Source organism: Anser cygnoides, chromosome 24 (genome assembly GCF_040182565.1).
Source record: "Anser cygnoides isolate HZ-2024a breed goose chromosome 24, Taihu_goose_T2T_genome, whole genome shotgun sequence".
NCBI lineage: Eukaryota > Metazoa > Chordata > Aves > Anseriformes > Anatidae > Anser > Anser cygnoides.
Window position 1 is genome coordinate 1,636,556 of NC_089896.1, and position 24,229 is coordinate 1,660,784.

At 46.1% G+C, this 24,229-nt stretch overlaps 1 protein-coding gene across 19 annotated transcripts in view; it reads right to left on the reverse strand.

Moving 5' to 3' along the window:
* The window catches only part of HIVEP3 (HIVEP zinc finger 3), a 292,513-nt gene that overhangs the window by 173,681 nt on the left and 94,603 nt on the right, over nt 1-24,229 (reverse strand). Inside the window, exon 3 of one of the 19 annotated variants that reach the window (XM_066982756.1) lies at nt 14,657-14,757. The exons of the other annotated variants lie outside the window; for them this stretch is intronic. The gene's annotated coding sequence lies outside the window, so the exon portion shown is untranslated. The remainder of the gene's footprint in view (nt 1-14,656; nt 14,758-24,229) is intronic. 19 annotated transcript variants of the gene reach the window in all.

Here is a 24,229-nt window from a genome sequence, read left to right on the forward strand (position 1 = left end):
GCAGAAACAGCGAGACCCTGGAGCCACCCGGCCACGGGCTCTGCTCAACGCCCCCCTCCAGGCAGGCTGGGGAACCCCATTAAACGCTTTGCAGATGCTGAGCGATAGTGGAAGAGCTCCCTGGGGGCAGCAGGACCCCTGGTCTGGAGGGAAAGGGGACACCTCTCCCCATCTTCTTCCCCTTTTTCTTCCTCATTCTCTCATTAACCCTCAGCCCGCCAGCTGGTTTCCATGTTTCACTGCTGATTTCCATGCCTCTTGCAGTCGGCATTTCCCAGGACCAAAAACTTCTTTTTCCCCCCAGCACAAAACCTGCCTGGAAGCCTCACGTTCGAACCCACCAGTGAGCCTCCTTCATTCCTTAGCCCATTTTATCACGCATCATGATCTCAGAGTGGTGCTGAGCAGGAGCCAAGCCTGAGAAACAATTTTCTGATGCCTTCTGGTGGAGAAAAACATTCACGTTGCACCCCATGGCCATCTGAGCGATGTATGAAATATTCAGTGGCAAAGGAGGACAAGAGGAGGCCCAGGAGCTGGGTGAAGGGAGAGCACTGGCCGTGTCCCAAGTCTCGGTACCTTTTGTACAGACCAGTGACTCCACAGGGACAAGCATCACACTTCACTCCTTAATGTCTGGTGCCAGGATTAACGAGCGGGTTGGATCCATGAGCTTGGCTGAGAAAGCACTAATAAAAAAAAAATGTACTTGTTCACATCGATACTTTCTGGAATAAATGTCTACACTTTCTGCTACCAACTTTTCCATTTTCTGGACAAGAATGGAGCTGATAGGGCAAGGAAGCTACTGGCCTGCAGCCGCCCAGGCAGCAGATGAGCCAGGCAGAGCTCACAAATTCTCTGAATCACCCAAAAACTATTTGCAGTGATCCCATGAGTGCAGCCAGCATTAAGGGAGAACGGATGCACCGCAGAGCTTTCCCTTCACCACCACAGGCTCTGCAACCATCTCAGGACAAATGCTGCTGCAGCAGGGCAGGATCATGCAGATCAGGCTTGGAGGCGTCTGCCCTGGATGGCGCTGTGCAATGCGGAGTCGCTCCACGTGTCGATGGGCAAGACCCTTTCCATTTGACCTGGGTGCCTGCAGGCCAGCTGCCCAGTTTGAGCCAGTTGCCCATTTATACTCCATACTTCAGGAGGAGCCAGAACGCTTCTTAAGAGCTGCCTATTTTTTTTTCCCAAGGGGCTATTGAGAGAGCCTAAGTGATAAGCTTGGCCTAAACTTGTAACTTTATGTATTTACAATTGCATCACAAATCTCATCCCACCTTTTTGTGCCTGTGTACATCCAGAAAGCATGATATAACGTGAAAGAGCCATTCACGGCTAATTCTCAACCAACATAAAATAATTATCTAGTCTCAGATGTGCAGTCAAACAAAACCAAAAAAGCCCTGGAAGTTACAGCTCCTTAGCTTCATGCGTAATTTGATTAAAAGGGATGAGATCAGCTCTGCACGCAGACCTCTCAAGGCACCAGGCAGGACGGCAGATTACAGACGGCAGCCTCTCCAGCCTGCTGCCTGCAAGGCCAGAACGCTGCTCCTGGACACGGAAACCTTCCTGCAGCATCCCCAGTCCTCCCCGCGTCGTGTTGCGCGTTCTCACGTCCCCACAAGCGCCACCATGCCCCACGCCGTGACCGACAGCTGTCACCCCAACACAGACCCACAGATCCTTCCCGGTCCCCGTCCAACCGGGATGAAACCTCGCTCATTTGCTCCGCGTAACCCGCCGAAGGCACAGCCTTCCCTGCACGCTCACGCGGTCACGTCTGATGAGCTTGATCCTGACAGCCACGGTCAGCTTTTGTCCTTGACGAATGCAATCTCGTCATTCAATACTCGGCTGCTGGCCTGCCCCTTGGAGCATCTCACCTTCCTCCGCCTCCCTCTTTGTAGCACCAAACCAGAGCTGCTCGTCGCTATTTGCAAGGCCCTTCCCAGCACCCCAACGCTACCTCTCTCGCCCTCATTTGCTGTCGCAAGGTCAAACTCGATTTCACAGGCTGATCTGAGGAAATCTCCCTTGTACTGATTCACATTATAATACACATACACGCACATATACGCATATATCCATCCTTCTGCTTCTTCTAATCTGCTCCTTCAAAGGGATGGGTTCAGGCCATCTGGGAGACATGACTTAAAAACACAAGGGGAAAAAAAAAGATAGAGCAGGCACGCTACAGTGTTAGTTATTTATAGGTAGCCTTCAACAACTAAACATTATCTCTTCATCAAGATCCTACATAGGAAACACTAAGTACCTACCACTTTCTGGAGAGATTTAGTGGTGGAGGCTATGGAAAGCGGCATAAAACTTTGAATGGAAAGTTCTGTGTTTAACTACAAAGAAACACCGGCCTTTGTAGCACTGCAAATTGTCTTCTTAGAGAGGAAACAAAGGTTCAAGAGATCTTTCTTTGAATTTCACTCATAGCTAAAAAAATGTGTTGTGCTATTTGCCAGAGCTCTAGCTTTTACCCATGGTGTCCCGATGAAAGCCAGAGCCACACAAATATTTCCACAGCTGCTCAAAGTGCTTGCTGGATTATAAGGTCACATATAGGACACATCTTCAAGTTCACTCTTAGTATGCTGTACGCATCATGATAAAAACGGAGAGATCACACTCAGATTTTTTTGGCACCAGGTGTCCTCATTTTCCCTGATATCCATTGACCAAAGCAAAATATCTCCCACCAGCACCCCCAGGAACCCATAGATATGCCAGGTTCTGCCGAGGAAGATGTGTTCTTCTTTCTCTCCCTTTGCGCGGATCCACACAAATGGATCCTGAGCATGCTCTGCACAGCAGGACTATGAGAAACCCCAAAAATGGGAAACCTGCAGAATTTCCTGACCGTTCAAACTGACATGAAAGAAGAGCAGTGCTCTGTGCTCAGGGGCTTCTGCAGCTCTCCAGCTGGAAAACAAGGCATACAAAACACTGGCTTCACCTCTCAATTCCATACGTTCCCTCTCCTTTTAGTATTTATTAACCAATTCCCCTAATATCTTCCACGCTGTATTTGCCCACTCTGCAAAGAGGACATGCAAGCTTCTCTCCTCCTGCCCCAAGCTTACCACCATCCTATCTGACTTGGAGAAAATGTTGCTCAAGGCTAAATAGTCCAATACCAGAATTTTGAGGCCAAGTCGGATGCCAGGCAATGACAGGTGGCTTGCATGATGTCATTTGGGGTTTTTACTATTTATCTGTAAGAGGCCAGGACCTTCACATTTTAATTATTGATTTATCAAGCTTCACCTCGAGCTACCTGGAAAAACAAGTAATAGAGATGCGTAATTATTTGCTGATGAGCAGTGAAGAACGCTGGGAGGGCAGAAACGGAGATAATTCATGCATTCACAAGGGTTTCTGTCTCCTTGCTGCATTGGTTTCATTTTTGGCTTGTGTCAAAAGCCTGCAGACATGGTGCCTTCCACTCAGCCAACAACACGCTCTGAGGCTACATTGCTTTTTTCACACCGAAGAAACCAGCATGCAGGTGAAAAGAAATATTGCAAGACTCTCATTAGAGTATCTGTTTCACAGATAAGCATCGAGTCTTGCCTGATCCAATCTCCTTTCCGCTCTTCTCTAGTATGAAATGTTGTTAAGGAAGACAAAATCTTTGCCCATTCTAACATCAATTTTCTTCTTTAAATTACCAAGGATGACCCCTGCCATTTAGAAAGTGAGAAACTGAAATTGGGCTTCTTTCATCTAATTTAAGGCGTTTGATATTTTTATGCACTTGGAGAATCTGATCAATTGATCAGGCAAGGTAAAAGATTCCCTGCAACGGTTTGTGGACAAAGAAACCCGGGAACTGCAGCTTCCAGCTCTCTGAAGGAAGATTGTACAGCCACAGCTCCAAGAAAGCATGTATTGTGAAGGCTTGAAATGCCCTGCCTTCTAAATAAATAATGGAGCACTTTATTTTATTTTCCTTTATTTATTCTTATTCTGTGTTAAATGCAATGCAATAGAAGCATATTGCTTGTCACTGGGACAGTGAATTTACCATTATCTAATACAACCCGGATAACAAAATAGAGAAAGTTTTACCAGAGGCACATTCCCGCAGTCTGAGCGTGCTGCTGTCCTAGAATGCAAAGATTTTTAAAATCCAGAAGTCAGAAAATCTGGAAATTTTACATGAATATGGGATTTTTCAATCAGACAACTGATTTGCACTCAGTGATATAATCTGAGTCCTTTCTATCGGGAGTCGAAAATAGTATTTCCTCACAATTTTGTCTTAATGCAAAAGTTACAGCTACACGCTAGATTTTAAAAGGAGATACCATTAATAATAATTTTCTAGGTTTTTGAGTTAGCTTGGTGTCTTGGTTAGGGTTTGGAGTGGGTTAAGCAAGAATCCTAAATTTTTCTGCATTAACTTTTAATGGTCTAGCACATATCCTATGATGCAACACAAGGATGGAAAGCGATTTTGGGATTGCCTAGGAAAAGTTAAATTGCATCAGAGCTTACAGCTGCAGAAGCTCCCCTGCCTCCCTCATCTACAGCCACACCACAACTGATCGCTTGCACTTTTTTGCAGACCGCTTTGTACCAGGGAATGAACCTGCCTGGGACCAACAACACAGGGACATTTCCAGGCTCAGCAGAGAAAGCGGGTTTGGACACCAAAGGGTTCAGGGAAGCCTTGTTCCCTTTATTGCAAGGCTTATGAGATTTAAAGGCAAAGAGGCCCTGGGCGAACTTCAAGGAATTTATATCCAAATTTTTGTAATCCAAACTTTTTAGATTTTCACTGCCAAAAAGTATACATTTTCCACCAAAAATCCTCCTTCAGAATTCAGAGCCCTCTCAATGGGATAAGCACTGGACATGTTGGATAAAAACCCGAGCAAAGACAAATCCCTGCAACAACTCCTAAAGCTTTCAATATAACTGATTTTACCTTTTTTTTTTTTTTTTTTTAAAGATTAGTCTTTTACTACAAGATTTGGAATTCTCTAGAATCCACATTGCGTAGCAAATTCCTACACTGAAAAGGTAATAACATCCTTATGTCCAGACCAGGTACAAAAAGAGCATGGGGAGGCAGGGGTGAGGTGAGGGGAAAGACTGGGGAGGGATTAAAGGTCCTGTGCTTCCCCAAACCGAGTGTATCATTCCACGAGATCGTGTAAGAATCAATTTTTTTGTTATTTTTTTTCTTTTGCACACATTTGTATTAATAAGACCATTTGTATGAGATAAGAATCCTTTGATGTATCTCCATCTAAAACCTGAATCCTGTCTTTGTGGTGCCAAAATTGGTAACAGCAGAAATGAACGTGCCATCACAGAAAGTGTGTCCTATGGAAGGGGAAGGCACAAGCGCGGCTCTGAGTTGAGATGTTATTTACAGGAGCACTGAATGCAGAGGATCTCAGCAAGCCCAAACCACAATTAGTCCCCTAAGTCAGTAAGAGAGAGTTTTATTCTTCCTTTACCAGATTCTGTATAATGGTGGAAATAATAATAATAATAATAATAATAATAATAATAATAATAATAATAATAATAATAATAATAATAAGAAGAAGAAGAAGAAGAAGAAGAAGAAGAAGAAGAAGAAGAAGAAGAAGAAGAAGAAGAAGAAGAAGAAGAAGAAGAAGAAGAAGAAGAAGAAGAAGAAGAAGAAGAAGAAGAAGAAGAAGAAGAAGAAGAAGAAGAAGAAGAAGAAGAAGAAGAAGAAGAAGAAGAAGAAGAAGAAGAAGAAGAAGAAGAAGAAGAAGAAGAAGAAGAAGAAGAAGAAGAAGAAGAAGAAGAAGAAGAAGAAGAAGAAGAAGAAGAAGAAGAAGAAGAAGAAGAAGAAGAAGAAGAAGAAGAAGAAGAAGAAGAAGAAGAAGAAGAAGAAGAAGAAGAAGAAGAAGAAGAAGAAGAAGAAGAAGAAGAAGAAGAAGAAGAAGAAGAAGAAGAAGAAGAAGAAGAAGAAGAAGAAGAAGAAGAAGAAGAAGAAGAAGAAGAAGAAGAAGAAGAAGAAGAAGAAGAAGAAGAAGAAGAAGAAGAAGAAGAAGAAGAAGAAGAAGAAGAAGAAGAAGAAGAAGAAGAAGAAGAAGAAGAAGAAGAAGAAGAAGAAGAAGAAGAAGAAGAAGAAGAAGAAGAAGAAGAAGAAATAAAAGAAAAAAAAAAAAAAAAGGAGTGTTTGAGCCAAATTCTGTCCTTCTGGCACCCGTCTGACTTTAAAAAGCTTGTGAGCATGCCACAAAACCCACCCAGCAATAGAGGCGCACATCCTGACGTCCAGATGTTTAGGAGCATGCCGCTTCCTTTGGCTTCACCAGGCCTTGAGGGTGCTCACAGACCTTAACATCAGGGACAAACCAGTGGAGATGAACCACAACCTACTATGCCATCTCCTGGGGGCCTACTGCTCCATGGAGCTCAGGGGGGTAAATACCAGTAAAGCTTACTTCAGGTGCCAAAGTTGGCAAATCAAAATCTACTGGTGAGTCCTAATATCTGACAAATGTGCCATTTTCATGAAGTCTCCCGTTAAATTAGATTTAAACGCTCAGCAGACAGGGTCCAGCCCCTTTCTAAGCATACCATGCACAGCAGGATGACATGGAAAGAAAAACTAAGGCTGGAGGAAAATGTGGGAGACCCGTTTCTGAACACAGCCGTTGTCTTGTAGACATCAGCCAAAGTCTGAGCTCGTATAAAGTACTTTGTGCTATAAATAAACTGCAATAGTATCGACAGACAAAGCTAGATTTTGAAGTCAAAGCAGGTAGAACACAATTGACACAATGCTGGCAAAAGCTACTCAAAAGTACACAGTTCTGCGGTGGCAGAAAAATGTGCATAAAAAGCAACTAAAACTTGATTCAAACTCTCTGTTCCTTGCTTACATTAAAAGGGATAATATTGCTAAAAATACCTCAGATGCTCTGCAACCCAACAGCCCCCTGTAAAACTTCAAATATCCACTTAGGCTACCTCAGATGGTTTTAGTTTTTTGGTGGAATTTTGGCCTGATTGAAGTTAAAGCTTTCAACCTGCAGGTCAGGGAGCTCTGAGGGATCAACGGGCTGTGAAAGAAAAGCAAGTTTATGTCAAGGCTTACAGTCACTCCAGAAAATTCACACCTCCATTGGAAAATTCATGGGGATCATGCTAAAATAAAATATGATGGAAAGCCACTGCTTTAAAGACAAGAAATCAGTGGAAGCACTCACTGGGTGTTCAACTCGTGAAAGAAACTCCATGTAAAGGATTGCGTTTTAAATTTGCTACACTCTGTATTAAACAAGATGCAGCGCAAACCCAGAGACCAAGTACAACATTGAAAGAAAACTCTCATTAAAGGTAATTAACTGACAGGATTGGGAAAGGTCTTACTAAGCCATGACCAGGTCCAGCCTCTGACATCTACTTTAATACTGAGTACCAAACCCTTTCACTAAGAATCCTCCTAAAGAAATCAGGCCCCTCAAGGAGAAAGGCTTTGGCAGACACACGCCAGCCCCGTATCACCTCGGGATTTCCGCAGCAACATTTTCCTTTCTTTCCAGCCTTTCTTCCCAGGTCCTTGTGCTCTCGGGCAGCCCCAGCAAACCGAGGGACGAGCAGGAGGCGCGGGCCCCCCTTGCACGGACTCAGCGCGCCCCAGACGCGTGCCAGGGAGCCCGCTGGGCTACGGCGAGAAGCGACACCGAAGCCCCGTGCCTGCACCACACTGGGTCTTTTCTTCCCCGAGCTCACCGTGGCTGCTGCCGCTTGTAGGAAGCCGGACTTGCCTGCCGCCAGGACGCCTGTAAGCTGGCACGACGTAGGCAGTTTGCCACTCGGCATGAAAAAGACTCAACAAAGATGCCCTTGTGTCAATACAGCGTGTTTATTTATCCCCCTGCTATTTATAAGATTTGCTCTGAATGAAATAGGCAGTTTACATCCTCCGGGGGATTCTTTGGTGGTTACAAGGGATATTTCGGGATGAGAGTTTAGACTCGCAGGGATAACGCAGTCCCTCAGGCCTGTGTTTCCCCCTGTCATTTAATCTTTTGGGGGTCTAACAACGTCAGCCTAGTTTACGTTGCAAGTCATCCTCCTTAAAGCCTTCCAAAACCGTTTCTAAAAGGCGCCCCTATGTATCTCTTGAGATCGGATGCTCACGTTTCTATGTCCCGTGCCTTATCATAACAATCTGCAAAGGGAAATTCTATACCTCCCTATTTTATCATTGTTTTTTCAATTAAATTATGAACCCAACAAGACAACATGCACAGTTTTATTCATTTTGAAAACGGGGCTCAACATGGGCACCTGAAGCAGTTGCATTCTTACACCGCTCCTAATCGACTCAGTTGGTCCAATATTTAGGAAATTCCTTCTAGGACAAGCGGTCCTAAAAGAATGAGGGACACGCCACGATTTTGTATACCACTAATTCTTATTAAAAGTAAAAATGACCCTCAGTGGAAACCTCAAGTCTGAAATACGTGAGCATTTTTATAATCCCATGTGGAAATGCAGTTCATAAAACTTTGATTGTGGCTGCAAAATTTTGTAACTGTCCTGTCCAGAGGAGAAAAGAGAAAACAATGGAAAGTGTCTCATGAAGCAGCACAATAGAAAGTGAGGAGAAGCTCAAACAGCTTCCTAGATTTTTTTTGATTATTTTTATGACATCACCTCCACTGAATACTCTTGTTTCAGAATCAGTGGCCTAGTCTAGTCTGAGCACCAGGCTCCCTTGATAATTAACAGAGACACAGTACCCCAAGGAGCTTTTTTTCTCCAGGAGCGACATTCGCTTGGAATAAATTGCCCTCCAGAGGTGCCACCATTCCACTGGTGACAATGATGGGGTCAAGGGCGATCAGCTGAGAGAGCAGCTTTACCTTACGCCTGAATTCAGAACAAACCTCCTTGCACAGATGCTGTCCTCTTCAGTTCCCAGACCACCTGTTACCCAGATTTATAATCGCAATTTCTTTTTCTCTTACCTGCAGTACTAGTTTGAGGCACCAAGTGCTGCGGCCTCCAGCAGGGCTGTTACGCCCAGCATACCCCAGCAACCATCTTCTCTCAGCCCTGTATCTCTTGACTGAGAGCGATTAGCGCAAAGGAGTTAAGAGTTAGATCCAATAAAGGCATTAAGATGAGATCCAAAATAGTACATAATTACCTAAAGTGCAGTGTAGGAGGGTTTTAGGGCTAAATTCAGGAAAACAATACAAAATCTGCCTGTTTTATATGCTTTAGACAAAAGAAGTTATGAGATTTCTAGAAAAAATATCCATAGGCACCCGAAGCCACGATGTTGGCTCTATTAAGGCAACACTTCAGGCCAGCACTGAGCTGCCAGCCACCAAATCCTGCAGTAAGAGAACCTGAGGACTCTCCAAACTAGGAGATTCGTTTCAGATACAGAAAAGAAACTATTTATTGACACAGCGGGGAGCGTGCCTCCGGAGTCTGCTGCCACGGGAGGCCAACGTGTTCGAAGCAGGATTAGACAAAACTTGTGGGCCAGAAGCAAACAGGAAAGTCAGCAGACAGGGATGTCCCCCATCACCCCCCCATCCTTCACTCGGCCACCACAAGGGCTGGTGAAGTCAGAGGGGAATGGACGGCGGGGACCCCTGGGTCCGTCTGCTCCAAAACCCGCTGAAACGGGGCCGCGCCGAGCAGTCCGTGCGGGACCACGCCAGCTTCTGGAGATCTCCAAGAAGGGAAACCCCACAGCCTCCCTGGGCAGCCAGTGCTGTGCCACCTGCACAGTAAAGAAGTTTTGCTGAAGTTTAGACTAAATATTAACCCATTAGCATACAAACATCCAAGGCTCCAGCACTATGCCTCACCGGCTTAGCCCCTGGTCTTGCCCTAATAAGAGCAAAAAGAAGGGTAGTAATAAAGAGCAGAACAGTTAGAAGGAGTACATTTTGATTGATTTATACAGGAAAAGGACGGAAAGTGATTCTCAAAGTACCTGCTGAGTTAGATGCTGAATCCCTCTCTAAAAGACCCACCTAGGACGTGTCTGGCTTCACAGGTTACCGATGTCAACGTGCAAACCAAGAACACAAACCTCCCCTTGCAGCCCCGCGCTGGGCGATCAGTCAGCGCCCTTGGTACGTTACCAAAGGGACTTTTTAATGTAAAAATTTTAAAAGCCTTTCAAAGCCAGCAGGAAGCGCACGATGCACTGGGCTGAGGGCCATGGGTGGCTGCTCCCTCCAGCCCGTGCAGAGGACAGGGAGGACCACGGATCTGCCGAGCAGCTGAGCCTGGCATATGGGCTCCCGGAGCCGCCGCGGCTGCCAGGGCCACACCGGGAGCGAGAGACGGGCAAAAAAATAAACTCAGCCTCCCAAACACCGCGGGAGGCTTGGCAGGTCTGGGGCTGAGGCTCCGGGGCACCGCTGTGCTGCGGATAAATAGCAGGAGCAGCACATGCATCAGAGACCGAGTGAGGAATCGGGAGAGCAGATGAGAAAAAGGCAAACATTCAGCATGTTGAAGGATTTTCCAGGCTTAAAACCTAGCGGATTTCTTCCAAGTAGTCAAAGATGTTACAGTAAGGCTGTAACTCAGAGACTAGTTTCAAGCCTACGTAAGTAATATGTGTATATAATACGTATATATGATCCTCTAGGAAAATCTCTGGGAAACAAATTCCCTTGTCAGAGGATCCCAGTCTTTCCCCCAAACCTGTCACATCTGGGTTCCCCAAACAGGACCAGAACGAACGAGCCAGTGACCGCAATTTCTCTGATTTCATCTCTAATCAAATGCTTCCCGGGGAAGCCATAGCTCTATGGGGGTTTGAGCAAACCCTGTTCTCAAGCCTTTCCTTAAAGCAAAGCCAGACCATTTTGTAGCCATCAACAACCTTTGTGAACAGGTCTTGGGAAGGAAGAATAAATTAATTATCTTAAAAAGGACTTGTACAAATAACCCCTGTGTCTATAAAATGTTTGTGTTTCTGAGACAGATCCAAACTGTGTTTATCGCTGTTGCAAGGTTCATCAAGTATTACACTGAAAAAAAATCAATCAGTTGCCTGCAGAAAGAATATATAGAAAGAATATTTCTTCCTTAAGCTGTAGGAAGCTGTAATTTCTTCCTTAATCTTCTCTGTCAACATACCTCAGTAAAATACAGCCAGGGCAAATTACAGATTCAGTCCTGTCCTATCTTTTGTGATAATTCAAATAATTCTTATCAGAAAGCTGATAATAAGAAACATTCACATGTAAAAACATCGCATTCATGCGTAGAATAAAAAATTAAACACGATTTTTTACAGTAACTTAAATGCTATTAGGCAATCTCCACTTCTTCTGCAAATCACTTATCAAGACCTATTTTCCCAACAGTGTCACAGGTGTAATCCAACACTAATAATCAACATGGCTATAACCCACGCGAGTCCTGTGCTGCCCCTAAAACTGTTTTTATCTTGAAGTCTGCAGATGCAGGAGTCCCTCCGAGGTACTGCGCAGACGCCCCTGGGAAGTGGTGCAGGGACGGGAGCCCACCTCCTGGCAGCGGATTTGAACCTGTGTCAGACAGGGACCTGCTCCTCCAGGAAAAGGTTTTGGCAATTTCCATATGGAAAAAATATTAAAAACTCTTTTCATAAGGAATTGTCTGCGATATCCCTTGCTAACACGGTAACCCCAAGCTGCAGAAGACCTGGGCTGTGCTCTCCTAAAAAAGAGGGATGGGGCGGAGGGAACCCGGACTGATTTAACCAAGCATGCATCTCCACGGACCACATCTGCTTGGACACACAGGAGAAGCCAGCCACGATGGCAAAATCTAAAATTAGGAAAGAAGAATCACCCAAAACTCCAGAAGGTGACGATGAGTTCAGAGCAGCAGTCCCTGCCTCTCCCGGCTGCAGGGCTCAGCCCAGGTCTCAGGGCAAGGCCAGGGGATAACAGGGAGTGCAGGCAGCTTGCCTCCCCAAACCCAAATTCCTGCTCCTGCAGGGATGTATTGTATACACAACACTGTACTGGGCACCCTGTACTTGAAGGGAAGGACTTTGGGTAAATCTCACATTGAAAGAGCCACTGATCCGTGAGAAATGAGTGACAGCTTGAACCCCACCCTGCCCCAGCTCAAAAAGCCTTCCCCACCCCGCTCTGTTGGCCCTAAAACAGGGCATAATGGGATATCTGAGAAGTATGTCAGGGAGATGCGAAATGCCCTGTCCCCACAGGTCCTTACTACAGAGATCTCAGAATTCGGCTTGGTGAAATACATCAAAAAGAGGAATCACATAAAGCATAGCTAGAAATAGAGTGGCTGCAGCCACGGTCAGTTCTACAGCTTGCAGTTCTCCTACAGCTTGCCACCTGAGTTACCTTTTTAATGTTTTTTGTTTGTAAAGGGACCTTCCCTGAATATATGGACTCCTCCGAGAAAAGCAAGAAAAAAAAAATCAACATCTAATCTACACTGGATTTATTTCCTTTCTTTATCCCCATTAACTCCTTTATACTAGGCTACATTTGGACTGTAACTAACAGGTGTCCAGGGATACTTCAGCTTGGTGAACATCCAACCGTATCTGTTTCAGAAATTTAAGCACAAAGTTCAGGGGCCACATCCCCAAACTCCCCTCTGCATTTTGAGGTTTTGAGCAAGTCAATTAACTTTTCAAGTCCCTTTTGCACATGCACAAAATTGCTGTAATTCCTAGCCTGGGTGAATTACATCACCCCCCATTCATTCTACATTATGCAACATTTCTGCGTACAGTTGTTCACCAGGCCTTGTTTCCTGCTCCTCTCCTAGCTGCTGTGTGAATTCATTAACGTGCAAAATATTTTTTTATCCATAGATTAAAGAGGCTAAATGAGGGCAAAATATTGATATCCACAGCATATCCCCCTACACACTCCCCCACCAGAATCACCTCCACCCCTTACACTGGCGCAGCATTATTCAAATTTAGTTCAAAGAGCTTGTATCAGAGGCCCCCTGCCTGCTCCAGAACCAGAGGAGGGGAAACCACAGGCTGGTTCCCAAACATCAAAAATTTCATTTTTTATAACAAAAACGGTTTATGTTATCCCACCTCACCCATCCCCTGAGCTTGCTGCACGCCTTGCATTGCAATATGTGGGCTGAAGGAGGAAAGGAAGAGGAAAAGCACTAGCCCGGAGCCAAACCTGGACGCTTCGAGTCACGAGCAGCACAGAGATCCTGCGATCTCTGCAGCAACGCCGGCCGCCACTTGCAGCTCCCAGCTAGTTCCACCTCCAGCTGCCAAAACCAGCAAACCTGGGTGTTTAGGTTAAAGGCAACACTCACGGTAATTTACTCCACAGCAATTAACGCCCGCCACGGGAGCTTTCTGGTCCATCCACGTACATCCATGCTGGGCTGTCCCGATGCTACCATCAAACCCAGCCCTGCCGCATGTGCACACCCCCAGCCTGCACGCCCAGCACGCTGTGGCCACCAGCACCCAGGTAGCTTGTACAGAGCAAGGGTACCCGCTAAGCCAGCATGCCCCCAAACCTGCCTGCATGCTGCTTACGAGCATCCCCTGGGGACCCACGGGCAGGAGGGTCGCGCACCCCCCAGGGTGCAGGATCTGCCCCACTTGCTGCCAGGACACCACAGCTCAGGAGTATGCAATTGCTGGGGGGGGGGGGGTGTTCCTTATTTATTTGCCCAGCAAGGCAGCCGGGGGACAAAATGGGTCGTTTTGTTCGCTGCGATGTATAGGCTCATGATTGTTCGCCTTTGCTGCAAAGGCTGGGAGTGTGGGATGGGCGACATTCCCAGCATAGGGAACCAAATTCTGTGCATGAATTTGGGCAAAGTTCCTTAAATCGCAGCATCCAGGCTGCCTTGTCTCTGCGCACCACATGGGAACCCTCCTCTTCCAGGCTTAGAAACGCCTAAATGCCCCAGCAAGAAATGAGCAATACTGAGAACGGATGAAATTTTTGCAATGCTATAAAACATTGATCCCGCCCGTTTTAGCAACATGCTTGATAGAAAAACCATATCCGTGCTCAGCAAGGCCATCACTCTCTCAGTCTGTTTTCTTAAGAGCGCATTAGGTTCACTGCAGTGCCAGCAGCTCATTTCACCACCACCGCGGCCCCGCCAAACCTGCCCGAGCAGTGCGGACGGAGAAGGGGCCGTAACAAAACTTACTTTGCTCAGGACTCTGAGATGAACATGAAAAACTAGCCTAAAAACACAACTCAAACATCCCAAGCTACAAGGGCACCCGAGCCGCCTGGCACCTGTCCTAGCTAATCCGGCTGCTCTCTAAATTTCATCCAAGTTTCTCACTCTGCATTCTTGCCTCTGCGGTAACTAAAATAAATAAAGAAATACATCAAAACCTACAGTTTATTTTAACTTAGCAGGTCGGCATAGATGGAAAAAAAAAAAAGAAAAAGGAAGCTGCATTTCAGTGTCACTGGAAATAAATCAAACCAAATCTTAAAGACCTGATCCAAAGAAAACTTGGACTTTAAGCTGTACCAAATTCTTCAAACAAATGGATAATATTCTGGATGAAATGCAGATGCCTGTTTGCCTGCTGTTTTAAGAAAAGTTTTAAAACAAACAAACAAACAACAATAGCAAACAAAACAAAACAAAAATCCTTGTTGTATACCTCAGGACTAAGTGTCTGGGAAGATCTGCTCATCCCCTTCCACCGAGAAGGTTGGTATCTTCAGCCCCGGTAAGGAGATGCCCGATGGAAAATCCACAGCTCTGCAATCAAACAGGGGTTTCAAACGGGGACACACATGAAAGCTTTTTTCCTACAAAAGCAGGGGGAAAGGCCAGCCATTTCAAATTTCACCCCGGGCTTTCTTTAACACCCTTTGAATTTTCTATTTCATTTTATTTGCTTCCTATTAAGCTTTTTAATTAGAAGCCTCTGAATTCAGCTGGAGAGCTTTTCCTCGCCGATCCTCTTTGTGCCACGGCGTGATATCAGCTGAAAGTCGCCGCCGAGGTGCAGAGGGCTGGATTCCCTGCCTGGAACAGGTAGGGCGAGTCAGGCTTGGGGAGGAGGCTGCCCTCTTCTCTTCTGGTTTTGTGTTTTCTTTTGTTTGTTTGTTTGTTTTCCCCTTTGGCTTGGGAATAGATGCACCATGTGCAACAGCCTGAGTAATGCATATCTGGGTGAAAACCACTGCTTTGGGTTGAACGCTGATTGAAAGGTGCCAGGCAGAAGGAGCGAGGAAGCCGGGCGCACCCACGCCAGGTTAGCACAGCTCCACAGGACGTGGCATTTGCTCTGCACGGAGACGCTGCTCCTGTAACAATTTAGTTTTATAACAAAGAGGGATAGCGCCCTGCGAGTTACATATAGAAGCTCGTGCACAGCGGCTGACATGAAATATTCTCCCTCTGCAGTTGACCTTACCCCGTTCACCTCGTGTCCTGCTCACCAAGTTCTTCCTCCTACTGAGACCATTAAGAGAACCCGGGAAATGAATGCACGAGAAAGCTTGGCTCCTAAGCTGCTGGTTGTTCAAAACATTCTTGACATAAACCCACAAGAGGAAGGACAAGGCAAGGCAGCTGCCCTGCTGCTTCATTACTTCCAGGCACATAGCATACTATTGCCAGGGCTTTCACAAGCCAACAGACCACAAGCAACAACCAAACCCCTGCAATAACACCAGCCCTTCCACCTCCTCTCCCGGCCACATCTCTGTCACATCCTTCTCATCTCCAGCCCAGCACACTGATGCATGTGGATCCAAGCAAGAGTCCCAAAGCTTGCTTAACTTTGCCTTACTTTTATGACTCTGCAAAGCAAGCTGCTATAAAGTCACTGTGCTGAGACAAACCAAAAATCGACCAACCAGTCAACCAACCGAGCAAACAAAGCCCATTTAAGTAAAACGTTATGTCCAGGCTAAAAAATAAAAAAATAAAAAAAAAAAAGTGAACGTGTCACTGATAATTGAAGGTTTTCCAGACTAGGAGATCTAGGATCTCATTCTGTCCAACAATAACTGAGCTATCTTGGAAACTGAACAAAAATATTTCTTCCACAAATCCACTTTTAAAAACCAAGCAAAGGCTGTGAAGGAACGTCAGAAACAATCCCAGGGAAATGGATAAAATGATGCCGTCAGACATAGGTGGGAACCTATGGGGTTAAACTGAGTTTTAGCAGGGACAATCCACCCCCAGAAACAACTGAAGTATCCTTAAAGTGAAAAATACGATTTTCAACTGAGCTACTTCTGATAGCTAGAAGGCACCATACACTAGACATCTCACTTTTAATTTATTATAGTTTTAACTCTTAAAAAACAAATCTATTTCTATAAAAACACTGCACATTCAAAAGCGACAAAACTTATCGTTATCAAGCAAATAATTTTAAGGCCAGCTGGACTATTCACATGACTACCGGGCCTTTCCTTTACTACCATTTAAAAATAAATAAAGAAGATTTCTGTTTGATAAAGTTCAAATCACACTTTAAAAATGAGGAAAGCAACATATTTACCTGAAAAACCCAGAGCCACAATCTTCTTGAAACAATTTTTCTTATTCAGAAGGAGCAGCCAAAGAGCACTGAGTGAGGTCTGAATATCAAATCAAGCATAACACAAACAAAGGAAAAAGGAAAAGAAAAGAAAAACACAGTGCTGGCCCAGAGCACTCCGGCTTGTGTTACACACAAGGCCAGCATGAGAGAAAACACACCAGGCGTCAAAATTCAGAGTAAATCGTAACGACCCACCAGGTACGGTCTTCTGGCTTTCTCAGCTCAGGGACACGCAGGGATTTCAGACTCCGAAGAAGCCTTTGAACAGCCCCAGGGGCAATGGGATATAAAAATCGGCCAGGAAGACAGCTGGGAAACATGGCAAGAGAAAGCAGCAGTCCATTTCAGGAGGACTCATTTCCATAAAATAATCGGGGAATATCAAAAGGTGCATCCCACGACCAAAGGGAGGCCCCCAGGAGGCAGCAGAAACGTTGATCAGGCGCGGCGCTCGTAGTAACGCAGCTGGGGAGCGACAAAACTTGCACGATGCACCCAAAAGATCAGAAGGAGTAAAATCAACACTGCACAGTGTTTTAGAGAGGATATTCCTCATTATGCCACTGTGCAGACAGCTGAGCTCCGCACTGGTGTTGGCACTATGGTGGTGGGCTCAACACGGGAAGACCTCAAGGCAGACCGTGAGGGCCAGGTCCCATGCTGGGTTGGGGGATGTCTGCCTTGGGTGGGTTTTTATTTTCTGGTGGCCCCCAAGAAGCGTTATTTAGGGAAGGACAAAGGGCTACATCGTCCTCGCCAACGGGAAACTCCCCACAGTTTAGCTGCGTGCGATGGAGCAGATGGACAGCAACATCACCCAACGGGCCCCGGGAGATCGGCCCCGAGGAGGAAGCCATCTGTGCCCGGCCTCCTCGGAACACACCGAGCCCTTCAGGGCTGCACCGAGATACTGGGAGGACTATAGGGGGAAAATAAAAAATAAAAAAATAAAAGGAAGATTGAAGGTGTGGGGTCCATAAACTCCTGTCTGAAGAAATGCCACCCAGGTCAGTCGTAAACCTACCTGACCCTCGGGGAAGGAAAGGAAAGGTTGGGAGAAGAAACTGGGGAGCACAGAGCAGTCGCTCTGCTTATTGCTAGGGACAGATTGGAACAGCCAGACAAAAAGCTAATGATGGTGTTTGCAGGATTAATTAACACTCATGTTATCAAAGCACCAGAGATCCCAGGCGGGATAGCTCCCACAATCACATGTTCCCAAGAAGTTTGCTGGCTAAGAAGAAATACGCCTGGTGGGAAGAGACAGATGCGGCCAAGTGCTTATACACAAGCGAGAGACACCCCGAGATGGTGATCTCCAGGGCCCTGATGATACAACACAGGTAGGGCAAACCCAGCCCATTGACACCACGGCAGTGAATTCACAAAGCAACGAATTGGAAGATCTGTCTGAGTTTGCAGAGAGCCAGAAGCAACACCACTAATTACGGTATTTGTTGCATTCGTTTTATAAGTCCCATGAGATATTTCTGCCGTGGAATCTGTTGAAGTCTGAATCTCAAAAAATCTGCTCCCGCTTATTGATGCTTGAGGGACCTGCCCAGAACCACGCTCATCGGCAGCTCTTCTTGGGGGGCGTCGAGGAAGGAAGGGCTCCTGCTGTCACAGCTGCTCCAAAAAGACTCAAACCTATTCTTCAAGAGCATGTGTGCACCAGATCAGTCCAAAAAGTGGGAGATAAGCTGCTGAACTTAACGTGAAGCTTTATTTTTTTTTTTTTTCAATGGCACACACAGTAAAGGAGGTCTGTAAAGTTACCGAATATCTGACGATGAGAAGGAATTTCTGGACCACCTACACCGATTAAAGTCAAAAACTCCTGAAAATAGTCACTAAGTTAACAACCAATATTGTCACCTATGAATCAGCAACACACGCGTGTTTGGGAAATGGGTAAAGAGCAGGAGATTTCTTGGTAGAGGATAAAATCAATCTTGTGGTAGAATTTAGTCCATCCAATTTACTCCTTTGATTACAGATGCGATAAATTAACAGTTGTTAAAAAAGAAAAAAACTATTTAGACTCAGACAAAAAATGAGAACTGTCTTACAGGGAACCTTGAAGTATCAACAGACAGGGAAACTACACGGTCACACCTAATTTAGATATTGAGCAGCCTACTGGAGTTTACATCTCCTGCCTTCCCACAGAACTCCATTAAACGTAATGAACTGTATGATAAAAAGTATCTGATGGAGTTGTGAAACTAGCCATAGCAATTCTGATGTATCAGCAAAACACCCATAATATGGATGTGGAAGTTTAATGAGAAATGAATAAGCAGAATTGTAGAGGAGTTTCCCATCCTGAGCGCTCAGGATTTTCCAAAACACAGACTTTGATGAAGAAATGATGAGTCTCACAAATATAAAACACTAGTCCCAGTTTAGTTCTGATTTAACTTCACTGGCTTAAAATAAATAAATAAATAAATAAATAAATAAGGATTTATATTAGGATGAAATTTAACCTACTATTCCTTTGGGCTGTTTCCTATTCACACCAATTATTTTACCTTGAACAAAGGTTGAAAGCTGGATGTAGGAACAGGCAGAGGTGTCAAATTCCTCAGAAACAAAGCCCTATTTTAGCTTAATTGCTTCCTAGTGACAAAAGAATGAGAGGAGAGAAATTTAGACTGAAGAAACAGTATTTTAAGCAGAACAAACATCACTCAGTCTTCCATGTTAGCATCAGCTCCTTAAAGGTCCTAATCTTGCCCAACGACAGCAGCAAGGACCAGCATCTGGAATTGAACAATACCCCCAAAATTGCTCTCAATACCTCCTGTGAACGCTGTCTGCTTCTGAACGCAGAGCTCTGTGAGGCCAAACACTTCAGTGGGGAGCTGGGAACCCCCTAGGACACGGTCCGCCCGATGGCAGTAACGATGGGAGTCACGCACTTGATACTGCGGGCAGGTGCAAGAAGTGATTTGCAAAGGCACCAGAGAGCACCGGGATGGAAAGGCAAGGCAGGTTGGCCACCTGAGCAAGAAGGTGGCGGTGCTGAGAGCCCAGGATCAATGCGTCACCAGCCAGCAGTGTCCGAGCCCCACGCTGCCTCCAGAGCCGAAGCTTTACGCGCCGCCCCCCAGGAAGCAGTACAGGACCAAACAGCTTTAATCAAGGAGAAAACAAAGTGACAGCTTAACCGTGATGCGAAATCGATTTTAACGGCTCTTTAAGGACACATGCTGCACGCACAATGTAGGTATTCTCTAAGTTGTCATGGCATAATAAAAAGATTAGGAGAATCCATGTTTTCTTCTGGGCTTTTAGTCTTCTGCTCTGCAATCCCCAGCTGGTAACGCTAGTAAGATATTTATTTACCCAGGAAGAAAAATAAGCCAAAAGCAAAAGCATTTGCCTGACAAATCCTTAATCCCTCCTCATTCCCCTGCAGACACAAGTCAACCTTAGCATCTCCCCCAGACAGGGCAAAATTTCAAAGTGTTTCTGTAATCAAAGAGAAGGGTTTGAATTTCGGCAGACACGACGGGCAGCGCAGCGAGACAGCCGGGAACTAAGCAGGCGAGGGGAGCAGCAGGATGCTCGCCACGTGCCCCACATATCCGACACACCAGCATGGGGAGGAAAATCAACAATACTTAAATGGAAGTCCAGACATTTATTTCCACCTTCCAGTGGCCCGGGTCAATGACAGCAGCTTCATCTGTCTAGCACCGCCTTGCCAAACACCGGGACGGGCTCCTTGCCCCGCGTGTTGTGTCCGATTCAGGAGCCCAAGCTATGCTGGGACTGGTCCCTCGAGCTGCCTTCCCAGCAAGGCAAAAAGGCATCGGAGACCCAGCTACAGCAACGCCTCTCCCAGGGGTGGTCACAAAACTTCAGCCAAGCAGCTTTCAGCAGCGCTGAGCAGAAGTACAAGGAGAAAATGCTCGTAACGTGTTTACTCCAGGCCAGCGTCAAAACGTGAGGTTAAATTAAATAAATTAACGAGTCAGAACACCCAACCTCGAACACACCGAATGCTATTGATAAGTCTGCCCTGGCTCCAGGTGGCCTTTAATAAAATGTGCCTGGGCCTTTCCTGCTCGCACATATCTCAACTCTGCTTTTAAATAGCTTGCAGAAATTGCAATGCAGAACTAATGTGATGCTGTTGTTCTGGAGCACATGGGGCTGGAGAACTGCTCAGGTACGAAATGCAGACACCCACCCGCTTTGCAATAAACAGGAAACTTGTGTAACCCGGATAAAAAACAGAACAAGCAGAAAAAAATAAAAACTAGAAAAACCCAGTGGCTCAGATTCTTTTTCCAATTGTTTCCCAAGAGCTGAGCACTACACATGGCATTTTTCCCCCCCCTCATTGTTAAAATTTGGGTTTTGTCTGAAAAAAAGATCATGGTTGCTTCCTCTTCTCACCAAGCAACAAAAATTCTGCTCATTCGTGTGGCAAATCTGGTGTTCATTAATATCTGGGATTTTTTTTTTTCCTTGCTCGGTGCCATAAAGACATGTAATTCCACCCGCTGCATCAGTCTGGGGGAGGGCAGACTGTTTTCCCTTTGAGGTCGATTTGTCTGACTTCAGCTATCTCAAAACCAAAGGTGCCAACCAGTCGTCTCCATCCCTGCGCAGTCCGTGGAGAAGCACGGAGGGACCCTTCCCATCTGAGATCGGTGTTGGAGACAGACGGGCTCATTCGCCCTCCAGCACCTCCTGCTCCTAATCACCAACTCTGCTGGGAATTTTGAACGGGTGCCCAACTCCTAGACCATTAAATTAGGTGAAATTAATTCCTCTTGCAAGTTAAAAAGCGTATCGACTATAGTATGAAAGCCGTTAAACTTACAGGTAGGGTATTATGCTCTGGGACTGCAGGAAACCCCTCCAGGGCGTCCCTTGGCTTGCAGCACCTTCCCCTGCACCTTTCAGAGACATTTACCAGCCACAGCCAGGGAGACCAAGGATGGACCTTCATGTCCCTCATTCCCCAAACCCAAGCTGCTATTGGGTCCCTGGCAATAAAACATTCAGGCTTGCTCTCCTCCTGCCTGCTCTTCCATGAGGTTTTGCAGGAGCCCCAAGGGTAGAGGAGGAAACCTGGAGCCTGCTGGGCTCATCCCTCTTACCGCATTGGCAGCTAATATTTGAAAGACTATTTATAAGGCACTTCTCTAAGGTTAGCCCAAACAAACAAACAAACACAAAAACAACCAAATGACATGTTTTTCCGTATGTTAGGACATCCAGCCTTGCAACAGATGTATTTCATGTATGCCCCGAAGATGCCCCATTAGCCAAAGAGCAGCACAGTCCCTGCTCCCTCCTCTAGATTCCAGAGCCCTTCGCAAAATTCGGGCCAAATACACCCAAAAGGGAATAATTTGGGGCAGGGAATATCCAGGAACATTTGCTCTCCTCTGCTATTGTTTCCTCCCACAGACTGAAAGTCTTGACCTACCAACCCACCGAGGTACCTTTGGAAATGCTCCCACTCCTCCTCCGTGTCCTACTGCTGCCACCAGGAGCCCTTCCTGGAGGTAGCCGTGCTGAGACATTACCACGCAGCGTCACAGAAGCAGTGCCGTGCTTATTTTGCTCTCCGCTTGCTTTTTTTCTTGCTTGCAGGTTTCACACCCACTTGAACATTTGGTCCGCTAAATAGGAAGGAAGGACTGAAATCATGCCCAGACACAAACCCATCAAGGGAGGGGAGAAACCAAGCAGCCACTATTCCTCATGTGGAAAATTTTCTTTCTCTGCTGGATACGTTTTCAAGTCCACAAGTTTGAGCTCCGGAGTAATTTTGCAGTTTTGGTGTGTATATTAAACAAGGAAATAGCTTGCTCTCAAAGACCCTGCTTAATTCAAATGAACGGAGGCTGTGATAAACAGCACCTTCTTGAAAAGCAACACGTTGTGCAGCAAAATCAATCCCGGAGCTGGCTGAGCAGTGCCGAACCTCGGACCACCTCATCGGGGTTTGCAATGTTTTATACTGCAAATATTGTTTTTTCCAGTTGCTGGATAGCGTTTCTAAACAGGAATTCTCAGCTCGCAACTTAGAAGGAATCTTGAAAACCAGCCACGCTCTCTGATCTCGTATGTCACTGTCAGAAAAGTGTGCACTGAACAAATACACCGTCTCTCCCTCGACAAGCGCGCGGTCCAAAAAGCAGCTTCACCAGCCTGCCCCAGCCACGCCACGCTAGCCCAGGGAACGGCAGGGCTGTGAGCCCGGCCAGGCTTCGCATCACAGATGTGCAGAGCAGCCAGACCACACTGGTGAACCTGGCTGTGATGCAGGGGGAGCAAGAGCAATAAAAGCGTGGAGTACACGCGGGTTACGGGATTAGGAAAAGATGGTTCTGCTCCGTGTCCTCTGTGCACCATGGCAGCTCAGTGACTTCATCATTCCAGATTCTTTCAATTTGCTTTTCCCACACAACACCAGAGAAGCATGGTTTAAGGGGGATCTCGGAGAACAGTGAGAGATTCAGGAGATGCCCCGCAGGACGTGGAGATGCACCGGAAAATGTGACAATGCAGAAGATAAGAAGAACAAAGCAGGTATTGAAATTAGTCTTTAACAGATAGGAAAAGTAAGCACAGACACATCCTGCCGACTTTTTTTTCTATATTATTTTTTATTTATTTACACATTGGGAATTGGCTGAACCATCTTTCCACATGACATCGACATCAGGAGCCTCGCAGAGCCTGTAAGCAATCAGCCGCAATCCAATGGTAAAGTCCAGCAACACAAGCAGGCTGACAGCTACATTTTCTTTTAAAATCCTGTTTGAAATCTCGGTAGGAAAATACTAATGTTTATTGGACTTCTATAGCACAATAGTGCAAATGCTGTGTGCCCCGAGGAGCACCAGCAAAGCGGGCAGATGGCAGCCCCGGAGGACCCGCAGGTGCCCCAAGCGATGCAGTGACGGAGCCAAGCCCCAGGATGGACCAGGGACTCCCACAATCCCACCAGCCTCGATTTTCCCAGCTTTCTAATTTCATCTTTCAGTGAGAGCACGGTTGGCCTACACAGCATTTAATTTGGGACTTTAATTAGGTCCCCTCAGCCCTAGGTTTTGGGGAGAGGACCGAGGCTGCTCCCCTCGCCCTGAGCATCCCGGGCGAGCAGGGCACCTCGCTGACGGACCATTTGTTTACTCAATCACATGCAGAGCGAGTCCGTGGCTGTGGAGAGGTTTCTATTCCAAGCAGGCAGACAGCAATTAAACGGCCTGACCCACACACCCTCAATTACAGCAGAGCTGCACAAGGCTCTGTTTACCCGGTCAGTCAACCAGCAATTACGGATCCCTCCACTGAGGCCTAAAACCAGCAAACTTCTTCAAAAAAATATTTTATTTGCTTGTGAAAATAAAACAAGCACGTTCTGTTACTATCTCAGTTTGTTTATTAAGGGTCTGTTGCCAAGTTTAGGGCAACTTGCTCAATATTTTGACCAAGCTCTATTACATTACCTGCTCTTACTTAATTTTAACCTTCCCAGGCATTTTGCTCCTATCGCACCGGGTTCTAACCCTGGCCAAGAGCAGGAGTTGAGAAACCTCCCAGGACAGCCCAGGGAGGAGGTGGAAATGCTGTGGGATATGGGCAACGCTCCTGAGTTGGTGTTCAGGGCCACAGGGATCAAGGCAGGAG